The sequence below is a fragment of the Lepisosteus platostomus genome, chromosome 5 (genome assembly GCF_059453375.1).
Source record: "Lepisosteus platostomus isolate fLepPlt1 chromosome 5, fLepPlt1.hap1, whole genome shotgun sequence".
Lineage (NCBI taxonomy): Eukaryota > Metazoa > Chordata > Actinopteri > Semionotiformes > Lepisosteidae > Lepisosteus > Lepisosteus platostomus.
The window spans coordinates 66,592,736-66,598,834 of record NC_142615.1 but is presented as its reverse complement, the minus strand read 5'-3'; the positions used below and the strand labels follow the sequence as shown (position 1 = coordinate 66,598,834).

Sequence of the window (6,099 nt, the reverse complement as noted above, 5' to 3'; positions counted from 1 at the left end):
TCTGCCTGCGGATCGAGAACGTCACCCAGGACGACCTGGCACTGTACTTCTGCTCCGACAGATTCGAAGGGGAAATCGCCTTCGGAAACGGAACCCTGCTCGTCTTCCCAGGTGGGAGATCTGGGGGGCTCAGTGAGGCTGGACCTGGCTAGTCAGTGTGTCTGTTAATCAATCAGTGTGTCAGTGTGCCAGTTAATCAATCAGTGCGCCAGTCAGTCTGTGGACCAGTGAGTCAATCAATCAGTGTGCCAGTTAGTCATTGTGCCAGTCAGTCACTCTAGTCAATCTGTCAGTTTGCACTAGTCAGTCTATCAATCTGTCCAAAGTGCTGTCTCTCACAGGGATACATCAGTAAAGGCCGACTCACCCCCCTCACCCAGTCTTGCCGCTCTGTTACAGGTTTGGCTGTCAAACCCGGGGCCTTCCCACTGTGCTGGGTCCTCCATGGCTGCACAGCTGTGACGCTGGCTGTGATCTGCTCCTGCTGCACCTACTGCCTCTCCCACCGACCAAGTCAGAGCACCTCGATCAGACCGGAGTACTGTGCCCACGTTCTGAAAAAGTTGTTCTTCATTCTTAGGGGAAAGAACTATACAGTACTGCCTGGCTGGAGGAACTGAGTCTCTTCAGTCTGAAGGGAGTGTCCCATACTGACAGGTTGGAGGAACAGAGTCTCTTTAGTCTGAAAGGGAGTGTCTCACACAGATAGGTTGGAGGAACTGAGTCTCTTCAGTCTGAAGGGAGTGTCCCACCCTGACCCTGATGAAACCAGAGGAAGCCCATGCAAATGGGGTGGGGGGGGGGGACATGCAAACTCCACACAGACAGTCCCCCCAGGTCCAGAATTGAATTGTGCACCCCTGTGCCACTCTCCACTAAGAACTGTGCCACAGACATGACCTTAGCGAGTCACTTTGTGGATTTTCTTCTGTCAGTGCCCTCTCCTGGGGGGGTGGGGGTGGTGAAACTCCGATCGGCACATTTTGGAGCCCTCAGACACAATCTGAACTGCTTTCGAATGAAGGATTGTCGTCGGGACTGCAGTCGCTGGTGAACCTGTGTGTGACGGGCTTGGATACGTGCAGAGACAGTGTCTGGGGTCTGATTTGTGAGTCCAACCAAATTTTCCAAAAAAGCTTCAATTGAAATACAGAGACAATTTTCAGGATAGATTTGGGCACAGCAGCACATCTGGATATCTCAGGCTGATTTAATACCCAAAATGCATTAAGAATGTTAACTGGAATGTTAATTTTTATTATCAAAAAAACAAAATCATTCATAACGCTACAATGCCATTGGAGCCTCATAGAACATAGAAAGAAGTAAAACCCTTCAATGTACATCAACTTGTATTGACAAAATATTTAAAAATACTGTCAATGTCATTGGTTCCAATTACAGTGTTGTTCATTTTTTAAAAAAAAGTTTGGTCTTGAGAAGCTACGCTCCTCGCTGGTAAACTGGCAAACGTTACAAGAGGTAAAAGTTCACAGAGCTCTAAAGATGTCTGGGAGATCACGTTCACAGACCTCAGCACCTCTTCAGAAGTGTAGTGTTCTTGAAGTTGCACTGAAAAGCCCAAAAGTTCATCAGCAGCATCAACATGATCAGGATATATATTTGTACATCCAGGATATATCAGGATTATGGCACTGGGGCTAAGGATCTGCGCCTGAGGCTGGAAGGTTGCCAGTTCAAATCTCGCAGCCAGCAGAGGAATCCTCCTCCGTTGCGCCCCTGAGCAAGACCCTGCCCTCCTCCAGGGGTGCCGTATAAATTGCAGACCCTGTGCTCTGACCCCCAGCTTCTCTCCCCCTGTCTGTGTTTCTCATGGAGAGCAAGCTGGGGTCTGTAAAAAGACACATTCCTCATGCAAGAAACTGTATATGGTCAATAAACTGATCATATATCACGACATACAAATATCATGTCAACAGCTAAATACTGACTCCAGCTATGAGATCTGTCCAAATCTTTCCTCAGCAGCCTCCATCACAGCAGGAAGAAGAAATCCCCTTGTTTCAAGGCTCTGAATGAGCGCGGTGCTTTTAAAGACCTAATTTATTACAAAACCACCAGTTCTAACAAGGAAAATGCTGCCCTTTTTCAAAACTCTGTCCCTCGGGGGACAGGACAAGCGTCCAGTCCGGCCCTCTTCTGAGATACCGGGTGTGAAAGGGAGGGAGTCAGTGCCATCGCCGAGTCTCCCCTCTCTGGCTGTGCCTCCTCTCCCGTCTCTCCATCGTCGCCATCTCTGACGGCAGAGTCCTGTCTCCCGCCTGATTCTCTCTCCTTCTTTTTATAGTACAGACCAGCCAGGACACCCAGGGCAGACAGGACAGTCAGGACAGGGATGAGGTACTGTAGGAGAGGACATGAGCTCGCCCTGGAGGAGATGGTCATGTGAGACCAGAGGAGAAGAGAAAGATAAAAATGAATAATTCTTTTATTATAATTCACTTTCCTGGACACTCCACTCGGAGCTCTTTACAGGTCATGGGGATCCCACTACGTCCACCAGTGTGCAGCCCCACCTGGATGATGCTCCAGTCCGCTCAGCACACACCAGCTCTCAGTGGGGAGGAGAGCAGAGGGATGAAGCCAGTTCAGAGATGGGGGTTATTAGGAATCCATGATGGGTAAAGACCAGGGGGGAAATTTGGCCAGGACATCGGGGTAACACCCCTACTCTTCTCGAGAGTCACCCTGGGATTGTTAATGACCACAGAGAGTCAGGACCTCGGTTTGACGTCTCATCCGCAGGACAGCGCCTGTTTACAGTCCAGTGTCCCCATCACTATACTGGGGCATCAGGACCCACACAGACCGCAAGGTGAGCGCCCCCTACTGGCCCCACTAACACCTCCTCCAGAAGCAACCTTTTTCCCCAGGAGGTCTCCCCTCCAGGTACTGACCAGACTCACACTTGCTGAGCTCCAGTGGGAGCTGCAGGGTGATGTGGCTGCTGGCTTGAAAGATTAGAAATATCCAGTCTGTTTGATTCTCCACCTCAGAGCAGAGGAGCAGACAAACCACACTCCCACAAATCACACACTGTGGCTTCAAAACAGGGAGACGGGCAGGGTGTCTAACCAGAGGGAGAAAGAAAAACATCTCTTGCAGGGCTCAGACAGCAACTCTAAACTGAGGGGAGGAGAAATGACTTATAGAGGGGAATTTTCTCCCATAAAAACAGTGTAAACATTGTTGAGTGTGTTTCTCTTGTAGCTACCACGTACAGGACAGAGGGTCCTGATATAAATTCAGGTTCAAAATAATGCACCTCACAGAAAAAGAGGAACCAGTATCCATAAGAAATAATATAATTAGCTGTACTTTTGTTTAGCTGGATGCTGGGTGCTTTTCTGTTTCGAATGAAGACCACAGGTAATATATAATTAGGTTGAGATTCATTCCCAACATACAGCCCAGACAAGGGTATATATATGTACCTATAGCTCACAAAAAAAAACAGTACATAGATATAGGGACACCAACTCCTTTTGATCACACCTCGATCCACTGACCAGTGTTAAGAATTCAAATGTTTGACACTGGGGCATAACAATTCATAATCTACGTCAATAGCACTGCCTACAAGAAGAAGAATTTTGAATGTCAAATTCTGATCTTCACAGTTTTTTTTCATTTCTAGAAACAAATAATCCATGAAGCACCTACGTTTCCGGCTTTTGGTGCCTTGCCTGGAGAATTTTGATGTCAGTGTGAAACGAGAGTGATTCCTACCGCTTCTAGAACATGTATAAGATGACAGTCCTGAGGGGTGTTTCCCCATTTGGCGGGGACTACAGCTCCCACAGTGCTTTGCACCCACACTGTTCATATTGAGGGCACAGTTCTGTTTCAAATGCACTATCCGACAGAGCTGCAGATGCACATCGTTCGGCCTTTGGAGAGGGTTCAGGCCAGGCACAAGCTAAACTCCACATGCTTCCCAGCTGCATTCTGGAAAAAACTCTCGGATACCAGATTTTACTCACCTCCCACATTGACTGTCACAGTGCTGATAGTGTTTCCTTGAAGGTCCCTCACTGTGTAGCTGCCCTGATCAGCTGGAGTGAGGGAGCACAGTGTAAGAGAGCTGTTCTGCACTGACACTCTGTCTCTATACTGGGGGACACAGCTGGCTGTGCTGTTCTGGACAGAACACACTGAGGTCGAGTCTCCAGCTCCTGCAGGATCAAACAGCACCTCCACTGGCTCTCCTGTGAGCAGAGGGACAGACAGAGAGGCTCCAGGCTGCAGGGTGACAGTGACTCTGTGAGCTGAAAGACAATCAGGACAGAGGATGATTCACCCAGCTGTGTCTTGAGAGAAGCCAGGGTATCGGCTTCAACAACAGGGCTGGGCAGCTTGTACCCCACCCCCACCCCCCTCTGTGTACAGAAGAGCCTCCTGTCCTGACTGGAGGAGCTCACCCAGCTGTGTCTAGAGAGAAGCCAGGGTATCTGCCTCAACAACAGGGCTGGGCAGCTTGTTCCACACCCCCACCCCCCTCTGTGTACAGTAGAGCCTCCTGTCCTGACTGGAGGAGCTCATCCAGCTGTGTCTGGAGAGAAGCCAGGGTATTGGCTTCAACAACATGGCTGGGCAGCTTTTTCCTCTCTCCCACCCCTATCTGTGTAGAGCCTCCTGCTCTTGATTTTAAATATTAGTGTTCATTTGTCTTTGTTCCAGCTTGTATGTATAGTGGTACCTTCAGTATGTCAGTGTGGGACCACTAGTTAAATGTACTTCCACGTAGTTTCCACAACAAATTAAAGTTACTAGAATTGATACCTATAAGCAAAAACCCCAGCAGTGGACAAGACAGGAAGTTTAAAAAGGAGGATAAACATACATTCATTCCAGCTGACAATACATTCTCCGTTTTAGAAAATCAGACTTCACACAAAAAACGTTGCCTCAGTCTTGTTCTGCACTGTTGGTCAACAATAATTGCTGCTACGTGATGCTTGTGGTGACCGTTCTAATTAGGGCTGGGCGATATGGCCAAAAACATTATCACGCTAAAAATTGTCATATCAGTCGATATCGATAATTATCATAATAAAAATCAAATCATTATTTCTTTCAAGTTTAAAAGCAGATTTTTTCTCCTGAGTGAAAGTTGAAGAAACCAGACAGTTAATTGGTAATTTAAACAACTCTTTATTTTAAGAACACAACCAACACTTGCCAAACAGCAGAAACATTCAACAAATCTGAGGTAGAAAGTATTCAAGTCTTTTTTATGTCAAAATATGCATGAGTAAAATTTACAAAATAAATATAAATAAATAAATAGAAAAATTAAAAACTGCAGTGTGATAAAACACACATAGAAGATGGCTCTGACAGACTGCAAAGTTTAAAGTGCTCTGTTTTATGTCTGATCGTAAAAAGCCAAAATATCTCCAAATTACCGAAGTTGAATGACCTTTTCTGTTGACGATGTCATCATCCTTCGAGCTGGTCGTTGGCAGCACTACATTTGCTTCAGTGTCACTCATTTCTCCACTCTAACTACAATCCTGTCAGCCACCACCGTGTGGGTAAACAACACCACGTTAGCTGCCCGGTCTGCAACACGCACACACACTCGCGCAGTATTTTGTGTGCATGCGCATGTCATGCGAAAAGCATAAACATATATATCGAACATTTATCGAAGTTTTGTTAAAATTATATCACGATAATTATCTTTATCGAATTATCGCCCAGCACTTGTTCTAATCCTCAATAAAACTTTCAAACAAGATATCGATCCTAGAGAGAATATTGCATCATACTGTAAGTGAAGATTGTAGCAGACAAGAAGAAACTGCTCTGTTCATATCCCGGATGGAGTTTCTGGTGATCAGCTGATCAAACCAGGGACATGCTGGGATACAAACAATTTCGGTCTTTGTCTGCTCAGACAGGACAGTGGCTGTTGTGAGGAGAGGACTCTGGAATAAAGTATTATAATCGGTGATTATAATCTTCTTTGGGACCAGAAGAATTTTTGCCTAAACAACACTGATATTTCCAAAATGATTTACTTATGGACAACAAAAGGAGACCCATACATACCTAGAACAGCCAGGTCCACCC

General features: G+C 46.4%; 1 protein-coding gene across 1 annotated transcript in view; it reads left to right on the top strand.

Moving 5' to 3' along the window:
* The window catches only part of LOC148671543 (scavenger receptor cysteine-rich type 1 protein M130-like), a 401,186-nt gene that overhangs the window by 293,408 nt on the left and 101,679 nt on the right, over positions 1–6,099 (top strand). The gene's annotated exons all lie outside the window — the stretch shown is intronic.